General features: G+C 40.0%; 1 long non-coding RNA gene across 1 annotated transcript in view; it reads right to left on the bottom strand.

Moving 5' to 3' along the window:
• Positions 1–4,547: 4,547 nt before the first annotated feature.
• Positions 4,548–12,680, bottom strand: part of LOC130684912 (uncharacterized) — a 65,889-nt gene continuing 57,756 nt past the window's right edge. Inside the window, exon 3 of the long non-coding RNA XR_008999272.1 lies at positions 4,548–4,643. This is a non-coding gene — a long non-coding RNA (uncharacterized LOC130684912). The remainder of the gene's footprint in view (positions 4,644–12,680) is intronic.

Genomic DNA, 12,680 nt, shown 5'->3' with positions numbered 1-12,680 from the left:
AAAATTGTTACTGAGTATTTTGATGACACAATTTCAACACTAATTTGACACCTAGGATAATAGAATTTTAGAACCAAAAGAAAGGTTGGAAAGTATAGTGCCCAGAGATTTACAAACTTTCTTAGCACTGGGATCTTTCCCAGGCAAAATCTTTAGCAGATGCTCAAGAGGTAAAATAAATGGCAATGGGCAGTTGAAGTGGGCTGGGGATGGAGAGACTGAGACCCCTATTTGAAGACTTTCCTTTCACTCCTCCATATGTGACCCTGAAGCATCTCAGTGAACATATAGAACTCAGTTTGGATATTACTGCTCTAGCCCAGATCCTTTCAATTAATAGATGAGAAAACTAAGATCATGAGGAACTAAATCATTTGCCCAAGCACACACAGCTAGTAAGTAGCAGAAACTCAGGTCTTCTGGCTCTGAGGTGAGTGTTCTCCCACTACTTCGTGTCAGTAGAATTGATTCCCAACCTTGTTTCATGCTACCAGAAGCTGTCCTGGTTATCTCATATTGCAAAGTATGAGGCAAAATTATTAAAGCAAAAGTGATCATTTACTTTAAAAATTTGTAATGCCATATTTTTGGTGTTGATCAGAGAATGGAATCAAATGATAATAACATAATGTCAACACTAAGATATTGCAAATCTAAAAAGGTTGAAGTCCACAGTAATATTCAACCATGCAAACTACACCCACATATTTAGACTCTGACCTTGAACAAGTAATCCTCAGCAAATCCACAATCCATCAGTTTTATGCAGTTGTATTTGGTGGTAGCAGCGAGTCAATGTTTTTCAAAACAAGGTAATGAAAGCCCAGTGTTTACTGTACTAACGTGGGCTCCTCTCTGCCCAGAATCTTCAGAATTTTAATAATAACTAACATCAGTGTTTAATTTAAAGCTAGAACACACTGGTTAAGAAACTGCTAAAAATAATCTGCTTCATATTGATGGCTTTGACTTTGTTGACTCATAAAATGTCAGGGTTGGGGAAAAATAACTAACGGAAGCTTCAGCTGTGATTGTACCTTTAATTATTGATGCTCCTTTCTTAGTGTTCAGGCCCAACAGCTAAGATGTGACGTGACAGAACAGGCCATATTTTTAACTAGGCATGGGGAGGCTCACTCTTGATCCTGTCTATGAGATTTGTGAACATTACAATTTACAGCAAAAACCATGACTCCAAATAGCAACTGATTTCATAGCATTCCTTCATATTGGATGGAAGGTGGACATGAGTTTGCAGATCTGGAAAGTAGAGAAGGACTGGGAAAGACTCCAGAATCACCAGAGAGATTCAGGATCCATCACAGTTGAGCTGGAGCAATTATGGGATTAAGAATCAGCAGAAATGTGTTCTAGTTCTGGCTTTGCCTTATATCAACTACATATCTATGAGTTTTTCAGTCTCTCTCATAGTGTGTCTACCTCACTGGGTACCTAAAAAATCCTTACTAACCTTCAATTACCAATTACTGAAGCCAGAGACTGTGATAAGTGCTTACATACATTAAATTGTTCCATTCTGTATTCACATAAGGGACTAACATTCTTACCTTTCTCCCCAGATAATGCTAGTCAACTTCATGAAGCCTGTACTTGTACCTATAGAGTGAAAAGCCAAACTGATTTCTGTAAATCACAAATGGAGACATGACATAGGATTTCCAGAAGGTATCAACATGAAGGTAAACCATGAATTGCTCATGACGATAGGAATAAATCAGCATACAAGGATTTTTTTCTTTATGTCTTTGGTTCCCTTTTCTAAAATTGATCAATTTCTGACATTTTTACACAGCAAGAATACAAAGTCAAAGGAAACCTATGCACTCACCACCCACTGTGGAATATGATTCAATGGTTTGCAGCTTTGAGGTACAGCAGGCAGACAGAGCCTTTGGACATTTCAAGAGCAGTTAGAGAAGCACCTGACACAAGATGTGTCTTTCAACTATGCTGGCCTAACAACCCAACCCCAGACCCACCATAGGGTGGGAGGCATTACAAGCTGCTTCATTGTGCTTCTAGAAAGCTGAAATAGAGAGGGTTGTTCTGAACAACAAACCTTAGACCTTAGACCAACCCCAGAAATATTTTCATGTAACACCAGTATCAATTGTACATGAAATTGCTTTTCCCAAAGCAGGAGTTTGTCCTAAACCAGCCACACTCTTAGGCTCAGACACATTTGTTCCACTTATCATCTATTCAATTGAATTTCCCAAGAGCTGCCTTGTGCCAGTCTCTCAGAGGCCTGTTCCCCATATAACAGAATGGTGGGGGGCACAGTGGGGGCTAGGGGAAGTATTAATAGCTAGTAGTAGCATCAAATGCTAAATCCTATGTAAACACAGATGAAAGGAAACTAAGTCAGATTATGGGGGGAAGAGGTCCTGAGGAGTTTCTCAGATCAAGTCACCAGATTTAGAAAATAAAATACAAAGCTGCAGTTAAATTTGAATTTCAGATAACTTTTATATTTATATTTTAATAATATACTTTTATGTTTACATTATATATATATATATATACATTTTGGGGCCAATATGAAACATATATTAAAAAGTATTTGTGGCATATCTGAAATTCAAATTTAACTGGTGTGCTGTAATATATTTAACAAACTTCTTCCCAGAGAAGGTTGTCTGACTGAGTCTTACTTTGAGAAAAGGTTGGAAATGTTTTGCCCATAGGTTTGATTTATTAAGGATGAGGTGGAGATGCCTCCCAACCGTACATAGGAATGAACTGACAGACCCTGTCCCTCCATCCTCACAACTGCTGGTGCCATTTAACCTTGTCCTTCAGGTTCAAACCCACTCAGACTCTGATCCTATCCCTGTTTACCAGAAAAGTCAAGAGCCCAGAAGGCTTGACATCACTTGCCTTGTTGTATGTCCTGCTCAGACTGTGCACCAAAGCAGGATTTATGAAATACACACAAATGAGCACAGGGCATGGTTACCACCTGGGTTTTTTTCCTGAAATTTTTGTGTCTGAGCTCTTACCCTGTCATCCAGTTTCAGTAAGAGGGCTTCTGTTAGAATCGGGCACATAATAGATAATCAATACACATTAAATGTTTACCTCAGCAACATGAAGAAATAGAGCAGAAGGTAAAAGCTAGGCCCCAGAATTGCATTCTTACACAACTTATCCCACTCCCAATCCTTGGTTTACTCATTTAGAAACTCAGTGGGTCAAAAAATATAGATTATCTATTATGATTAGCATGCATAACATGGGGGTTGGGGCACAGGGAAGGCAGTATAGCACAGAGAAGACAAGTAGCGACTCTATAGCATCTTACTATGCTGATGGACAGGGACTGTAATGGAGTATGTGGTGGGGACTTGGTAATGGGGGAATCTAGTAACCACCATTTTGCTCTTGTGATTGTATAGTAATGATACCAAAAAAAAACAAAAACAGGAAAACATATATATATATATATATAGATAGATGATCTGACTCCCCTAAGTCATGTCTGAGCTGTTTTGCCTGTGTGTATATCGATGGCCAGCCCTATGTATTAAAAAAATTCCATAAAGCTGCTCAGTTTCCCTTTAGAGAAGTCAAGATTTCATCTGTAATGATAATAGGAGCAATAGCTAATTGGAAAATTATTGTTGCTAAAGTTAGACCTTGTTTAACTTCATAATTAAACACAAATTCTTCCAAATTTCTAAAGCTGGAACCAGTTTCAAATCCTTGGAGTTCTATATTTTTACAAGGCCCCCCCAAAATAAGCCAAGCCTTTTGACAAAAATTATCTATTTATGCAGTCTTGGTCATAAATGCCGCCTTTTTAATCTAGCTACTTTAAAAGGCAAACATTTTTGTCTAACAAATAAGAACTATTTTTTCTCCCATAATTTTCTTCAGTGTTTGTCTTTTTATATATTAGAATTAATAGGTAAATAATGCTGAGGTTTTCCTCTTAAACTACTCAGTTAAATTAGCGGTATTTGAACCTAACTGTACTTTAAGAAACACATCTGGGGAGCTTTTAAAATGACTGAGGCCAGGGTTTCACCTTAGATAAATTAAACAAAAATCCTGCAGAGAGGAGACCCTGATTTGCCAGTGACTCTAATGTGTAGCCAGGATTAAGATCTCCTGAATTAAGACATCAACATTGTTTCCATGGCATTAAGCCTGTTTATTATCCTTGCAAGATATGTGAGGCCAACAAGCAGGTCATCCAGTCTCGAGCTCTGTGAAGAGATGGATTTGGGGGGAAATTAGTGTAGAGGTGACTCTAAGGCTGCAAGACTACAGGGGACATTTAGCTATCATGATCACTGAGTGGAGAGGAAAATGTTCACTGAGAGGATGCTTGGGGCTCAGGAAGAGTACAACACTAAAACTACCACATCTGCTATGTCACATGGGCATGTAAGGCAAGCTGACATGTCTTCTCCTGGACCAGGTTACAGAACACCTTTCAAAAACCTTTCTCTCAGCTATTAAACCTCAACCACTGAAAAGAACAGTTCTTCAGGAAAACTGACCTTCTTTGATCCTCATCCATTGCAAAGCTTCCTTAGACTTCCTCTTCCTCTTCCTCTTCCTCTTCCTTCTTCTTTTTCTCTTCCACTACACCATTAGCACCACTGCTAGTATTTCTGAAAGGGGACATAAGATGAAGGAGGAAATGGCAGGAGCAGGATCAGCTGCACAGAATGGCCAGTAAATAGAAGTTCACCTTTCTTTCTTTTCCTGTCTAATTTTGGGTGCATTCAGAACTGACCTTTACCGAGCCCTTATAGTGCTCCAATTTGAGTTTCTCTTCATTTTTTAATCTTTTTCTAATCCTTGCCACAATATTATCTTCACTTTGTGGTTGAGGAATCTGAGGCTCATGTAGGGAGGTAAAACAACATGTCCAAGTTCACACACCTAGCAGAGCCATCATGCACTTCAATCACTACTTCTTCCATGATCAATGTAAGAGATGGCATAAAGAGGAAGTAGGGAGAGTAGGTCTAGGAATATCTACACATATAATCTTGTGGGGGTCAGAGCTATTTAGAATCATTTGAGGGATCTAGGTGTATCTGAATGACTGAAAGGAACAGAATTGGAGTGGACAGAAATCATATAATAAGAACAAGAGTTCCATGACAATTCAAAATCCAGCCAAGCAGGGCAGAGCATAACCACAGCCTCTGAATCTCAGATTTGCATGTCCCAGAGCCCACCTCAGAACTTTCAGCTCCCCACATGGAGAAGCATTCTGGTGTCAGAGATGACATGAAGAAATTCGTTCAGCTAACTTCAGTAGGCATAAATAGATTAGATCCTGTGGAAAGCTGGCATGATAGTCATTTAAGTTAATTCCAGCTGAGAAAATAGAAGTGCTAGAAAACAACAGTTATTGCAAAACTGAGTCTTGTGCAATTCTTTAGAGATGCAGAAATGGTTTTGAGTAAATATAAGATTAGAAAAAGTCAGTGACAGAATTCAAGTAATTTGCTATCACTTGGTTTGAGATCACAATAATTAATATTTTGAGTAATAAGCACAAGTTAGCTCATGAAATGTGCTTCAGTTTGTTTCTATTCTCAAAATTAAAATTTTTAAAGACAGTAATTTTGCTTTAATTGGAATTGCTACCTCAAGACATTTTAAGACTTGTTTCTGAAGAGGAAATACAATTCATTGCAAAGGTACTTGTGAAATAAGTATATTTTTGGTGCAAAGTTGGAAACCCCTGTATAAATAAACATATGAATGTAGGGCTACAAGTCAAGGTAGGAATTTAAATTGTGAAACTGCTTGTTGCCCTGTCCTCAGTGTGGGTGCTAGCCAGAGTTCAGACGTTAGAGTTATGATTCTCCATTGCATCCAAACGAGTTAAAAATTCTGGCTTTTTTTTGATACAAATAAAGATAAGTCATTCCTTTCTTGTGCTTCTAATCATGTTAGTAAATGCACTTACCTTCTTAATTCCAAACTGTAGACAGTTTCAAAAGTTCCTAAAATGTCATGCAATGCAACTGTGCAGTGCCACAGACGGACAAGAAAGGGAGCTAGAATGTGAGTAAAGGATAGAAAAAGATAAGACAGAATGAAGAAAAGTGGGTGGTGGTGATGGGCATTAGGTACAGCTAGGTTCTGAACCTGTGCCTGTGGTCTGTCTACTTTCTAAGCAACTGCTTCTTTCTATGACTTTAAAATAAACACTTTTTTCTGGTAGAAAATGAGAACTGTTTATTGCATTAAAAATTTTAACAAAAATATAGGAAGGCAAAGAAAACTACAATTACATACTTATACTGTATATTGCTATTGAACAACTTAAGTATATAACTTTCTAGTCTTCAAAGATACATAATATGTATAGAATGTACAATAAATCATACTGTATATACTGACTTGTGACTTTTTAAATTTTTTAATGTGTCATAAGTATCTTTCTGTGTCAACAAACATTTAATATATCAGGTTCTCTATGCCTGGGTATTATTCAATAGCATTAATGGAGCATAAATTACTTACCTGTAGAGTTACTAGCATTTAGTTATAACTATTTTCACTATTATAGATGCTGCAATGAATGTCTCATAGCAAAATCTCTGTGCAGATGGATGATTATTGTCTTAGAATACATTTCTAAAAGTGCATTTACTTGTTTCAAACAGTAGGGGCTTTTGAAGACTTTCTAAACATGCCATCTTGCCCTCAACAAAGGCTGTGAAAAAAATAGTGGTCATTTTACTGTGATCTTTAAAACAAAAATCTTTGCCAGTCTGATAAAGGAAAATGGTAGTGAAATTCTTAATTTGCATTTTATGTGTACCTTTTTAAAGGCATATTTGCAGATCTCTTAGTTTTCCATGGCTGCCAGTCTACAGCTAGTGCTGAAGGATGTGGCCATGGCTGACCTAGTTTGGTGCTTTTTCAACCTCCATTTCTCATGGGAGAGCTGATTCTTCCTGACAAGTTGAACAATGCCCATGTACATACTTCCGAGCTGAATGAACCAAGAAAGATGTCATCACTTACAAAATCTTGGCATGGCAAAGACAGTCTTCAGGTATATTATGGAGAAGATGGCCGAGACTGTAAAAGTTCTTTCTGTCAGAGAGGCTCCCAGCTTGGATTTATTGTCACAAACAATGAGAGGTTACTTCCGCCCAACCAGACAGATGGCCTACAGGGCAGATGGTCACCATCGCCACCAGAAAGGTACAGGTTCATTAGCAATCCTGGCAGCACTGGGTGAAAGAGACAGAGCAAAAGGCTCGTTCTTGTTTACACAGACAGGAGAAAATCACAGAAGTCCGCTCAGGATTTTCAGGGTCTGCCAACTTCTCTACAACGTGACAAAACATCTGCTTGAACATGTAATCGAAGAGAAAAGAAGAGAGGAAAAACCCATTCCCAATTTCCTCACCTGACGAACCATGCCCACCCGGGAAAGATTAACACAGGAGCAGGTCCATGAGGTCTAACTCAGTCCCCTGGGCCACCAGGGGCTCCCACAGACTTGCCTGCACTGTCCCCCAGGTCGCCTGGGATAGAGGAAAGCTCAGAAGTCAGAGCTTCTGGGTTTGAAGCTTACTTTACCATATTCTATATGTGAGGCCCTAGACAAATTCCATTATTTCCTCTATCACATTCTCTAAGCATTAATTTTCTCCTCTATAAATTAATAATACTTTTCTCATAGTGTTTGACATGGACTAAGCATGTCCATCCCAAGTTCATATGTTGAACCTGGAACTCTCTATGTGACTGCTTTGGAGATAGGGGTTTTTAAAGGTAAGTAAGGTTAAAATGAGTCATAAGGGTAGGATACTGATCTAATAGGATTGGTGGCCTTATCAGAAAAGAAAACAAAAGAGAGGTCTCTCTCCATGCACAGAGGAAAGGTCATGTGAGGACACAGTGAGGAGGCAGCCATCTACAAGCCAGGAAGCAGGCCCTCACCAGAACCTGACCATGCTAGCACCCGGGTCTTGGACTTCTAGACTCCAGAGCTGTGAAAAATAAATGTTGTTGTTTAAGCCACCCAGTCTGTGGTATTCTGTTGTGGCAGCCCAAACTAATTGATACAGTGTTGTAATGGGGGAACTAAATGAACTTTTGTATAGGAAATACATTAAGTGTTCAATAAAGTGAAGTTTAACTTACCTATTCTCTACCCTCTCTCCTTCCTAGAAGCCTCTCACCAAAATATTAGCCGAGGAGGTATAAGAGTTTCCAACAATATAATTTACTCTGTCTTTACCTCTTCTCACTACCCCCTGATCTTAATGTTTCCATCTTCATCCTAATAACTGGTCTGAATTTCTGAATGTTCCCTCTCCCTGGTCATTTGGTTTTTATGTTCTTAAGGTTGAATTATACTTGATCTTGACTAATGAATTTGTCATTGGTAAGAAAAGACTTGCAGTACTTTAGAAAAGTGACCGGCACATAGTGGACCTTGCAAATGTAGTTATTGTCATTATGATTATCCAGCACCCTGACATTATAATTAAACTATTTTTCTTTTCTTTTCTAGCATTCAATAAGAGTCAGCATAGTTAGTCAAAGTTTCCTCCAAATGAACAGCTGAAACAAGAATGCCTGAGCCAACTGCGGGCTTTTCGGTGTGTGTTGGAGGTAGGGGAAGGAGAGAAAATTCCTCTGTGGATTGTAAGATATCACACACCAGGAAAAATCTGATACCAGGGACCCAGTACCAGATCAAAGGAGAATCTGAAAAGAATCTAAGGATAGGCCCTCTCCAGGCCTCAAGACTGCCCTTCATTCTCCTGGAAGAGAGATAAGCCATCAGAGATACCTAAGCATCATGAACAGGTGGAACACTAACCTGGGGCACAAGATAAACAGAAAGCCGAAGTGGCCAGTAAACCCTGAGACAGGACACCAGGCTCTAGAAACTCCTTGCCAAGTATCTTGAGGAAATCCTAGTCGATCATGGGATCAGGTCTCAACTTCTGGGTCTCTCATTTCTCCACTCTGAACTGAGTTCCCAGTAAGAGTAGGGGGTTCCAGTAAAAGAGAGGTAAGTGTTGGTAGGTGCCAGCAGAAACATTGTCAGTGTCATCCTGGGAGCATCTGTGATGTTTTGAGGCCAAGGGAGATAGATCACCAAAAAGAATATCAAAGTGTGTGGACTAAGTAGAAACTGAACAGAGAACAGGAGTGCAGTGGGAACAAAGGAACTGGAGACCTCACAGAACAGGATACCTCAGGCAGCTCAGGGTGGAAAACCATGCAGTCTGACAGCCACTGGGGCATCCCATCTCCATAGCATCAGGGAAGGTGCCTTTGAGTTGCACTAGGGAGGCAGTATTGCCTCCTGGTTAAGAGAGTTGACTCTAAAACCAGACTGCCGAGGTTCACATCTCAGTCCTGCCACTGACTGAGTAGCTGCATTATCTTGAGCACATTACTCAACTTCTGTGCCTTGATTTCTTTGTAAAACAGTACAGATCTAATGGGCTGTTTGTGAGAATTAAAGTACCAGTAAAGAACTTAGAATAATTCCAGATTTAAAGAAAGTATTTAGTATATACTCCTCCTCTTCTATCATTGTTATTATCCCCATCACCACCACCATCATATGTCTATCTATCTATCTCTCTAGGTCCTAGATGGGAGGAATAGCTAATTAAAAACAAGATCTACAATATTGTCCTTATTTAGGATGTCAGTCCTGTCTTCTAGCACTCTCTTTTTAAATATGTACCAACGTGCCATTTTAACAAAGGTTACAAAAATAATAAATACCGATTGCTGCATATCTACTTTATACCAGGTACTAGGTTTATATACGTTATCATATATAACCTTCTTAATAAATCTAAAAAGGAACATTGTCATATCTTTCAGAGTAGGGGTTGGGAAAGTACAAATCACAGTCCAAATCCAGCCCATTGCCTAGTTTTTAAATTAAGTTTTATTAGAACACACCAGTCATTTACATATTATCTATTACTATGTTCATGCCATAGTGGCAGAGTTGATGGGTTGAGACAAAACTTTTCAGAAAAAGTTTGCTGATCCCTCCTCCAAAGAAATGAAGACATTGAGACTCAGAAATAAACCCCAGACTCAGGATCACGTACCTAACTTCAGAGAAAATACTCAAACCCAAGTCTGCCTGACTTCAAGCTCAGGTTCTCAGTCACTATCATACAGTCTCCAGCATTATTGGTCTTATGTAAAGGCCAAGAGGAAGTCTCTAGGACTGATGAAATAAGCAGATGGAGTTATGAACATCAATAAGTCATCTAAATATCCAACATCAGGCCCATGAGTCAACAGCATTTCCCGCCATTGCCACCCACCAGATAGGCTAGCTGTCTTCAATCATCTTGTCAAATGTCAGGTAACATGTAGTGCACTCAAAGCACATATTTTCTAGTATGCCAGTGTATTGCTCCACCAGCACAGGTTTTTCTTTTCGGTGTTACACCAAACAAAGAAATTCCTGCAAGTGCTTCTTCCTCTACAACGAATACAGTCCCTGGTTTGTGGCCAGTCAGTGGCAGCACAGATTTTCCTCTCACATGAGTTTGCCTGCGTGTAACTGAGGAAGAAGTGGGGAGGGAAAAGAAGAGAGGCTGATTCCGGTTGGGTCCAAAAGTGGTACTCCCGTATGATTAGCTTCAGTTAGACTGCTCGGGGTCACCACTCAGATAGGGACTGGAGCTAAGATAGCATGCTATAAGAAAGAGATCTCGTCGTGAGCTCTGTCAATGCCCATTGAACTTTAGTGTGCCCAAGAATTATCTGGACAGCATGTTAATACATAGATTCCTGAGCTCCATCCCCAGAGATGCTGACTTTATAGATAAGGTCCAATAATTTGAATTTTTATCAAGCTCTCCGGTGATGCTGAGCCACATTTAACACAGCACTGAGCCAGAAGAACTGGCTTTGGCCAGTGGCAGAGTATTTACTACCTGAGTAATCACTAAAACTTCTTGGGCTCTACTTTCCTCATCTAAAAATGAGTTAATAAGCTAATAATGGAGGAGAGACTATAACATAGAAGTTGTTTTAATATTTACTAATAATGAGAATTAGGATTTCCTGAGCAAAGACTTAGTTCTGTACCAAGTACTGTGATAGACATTTGATACCATACACTGTCCTCATCTTTGTAAGAACTTTCCAAGGAGTGACTCGTGGTTGCCATGGAGGAAGGGTTGAGGTGGCTGGGTGGGGAGCATGAGGGTGATAAAGGGGTGTCTTGCCAGTGGGTTTCGGCCCCAGGAAAATTCACTATGGATTCAATGAGACCGAGGAATGACAATGGAATTGGGGTGAAAGGGTTTATACCTAACTTTATTCCCATGATGGCAGGTCAATTACTAGAATCCCATCCACTCAGAGCAAGTCTGCATGCAGCAAGTAGGTCTGTGCCCCTGGGCCTCTCTACTCCCACAGCCATCTCAGTCTCTCCCCTCCTGCAGTCATGCAGCCGTGCAGAAGCCCAGAGCACTGGATGGAGCTCCTTATACAGAGTCAATAACAATGTATTGCCCACATGTGTGTAGTGAACAAGCCGATCAGGGCCAGGTGAGAATCCTGGTCACAGGAATCTTCACTTTATCCACAAGGGGCATAAAAATTCTCAATCACAGTATAAGTTGGTCACAGGAAGAGAAGTGCAGCATGGATAACATAGTCAATGATTCTTTAATAATATTTTCCTATGTTGACAGGTAATAATTGCACTAGTGGGAGTGAGGATTTAATAATATGGGTAACTGCTGAACTACTGTGTTGTATACTTGAAACCAATATAAGATTGAATATCAATGATATTTCAATTAAAAAAAAGAAACTACCAAGGGAGATAACACTTAAAAGGCAAGGACCCTGAGGTTCCAGAGAGGTACAGATGCACAGCTAGGAGGTAAGAGAACTACAATTCCACCCTACATCTGAATGTTGCTAAAGCATGCTTTTAAATCCCTCAGATAGGCATTTAGTCTCTTCACTCCACCTGAAATTGCTTATGGGGTAGCTCCTACCAAGTATGCAGGAGAAAGCTGGGGCTCTTGACTACAGGTCGCAGTCACAGACTCCAGCCATCAGAGAAGTGAAGACAGCTTCCCCACTTGCCCTCTGCTGATAATGCTATTTGATGGAGTGCTTGAGACCAGTGATTATCCACTCTTGAAAGCAATCATTTCATCCTTCATCCTTCAATAACCAGCAGCAGGGGTGCCTAGGCTGAGAGAGCTTGTAGCCAAGGGTGAAAAAAAACTTTCAAAATCTGGGGAGCTCAAATGAACACCTCTTGAGAAAATATATTTCAGAATTAAATGCTTAATGCTGGGTTTTCATTTCGTAACAGCAATGGGCTGTGGAAACAAGTGCCAAGGAGCAAGAGGAGACTTGCAGCGACCCTCACCAATAGCAGAAAATTATTTGTTGCTTCCCAAAGTGGTATTTGAGCCCAGCGGGCTGCACTTAAGATGTGACTGGATAATAGCTGTGTGGCACACCCCTCTAATGGAGTTGTCATGCAGGAACCACAGAGCAGCCTGAGCTGAAGCTTCAAAGAAATTCCTGTACTATCAGGCTTTTGCTTGTGCTGTTCTGGGCCACGCTGGAAGGTGATTCTCCTGGCCTTGTTAGTGACCTTGGGAAATGTTATGCTGGTGCCAGGCAGAACTGCCCCTCTCATT

Source organism: Manis pentadactyla, chromosome 9 (genome assembly GCF_030020395.1).
Source record: "Manis pentadactyla isolate mManPen7 chromosome 9, mManPen7.hap1, whole genome shotgun sequence".
Lineage (NCBI taxonomy): Eukaryota > Metazoa > Chordata > Mammalia > Pholidota > Manidae > Manis > Manis pentadactyla.
Note: the sequence above shows the minus strand (reverse complement) of the source record. Positions and strands in the feature narration are given on the sequence as shown.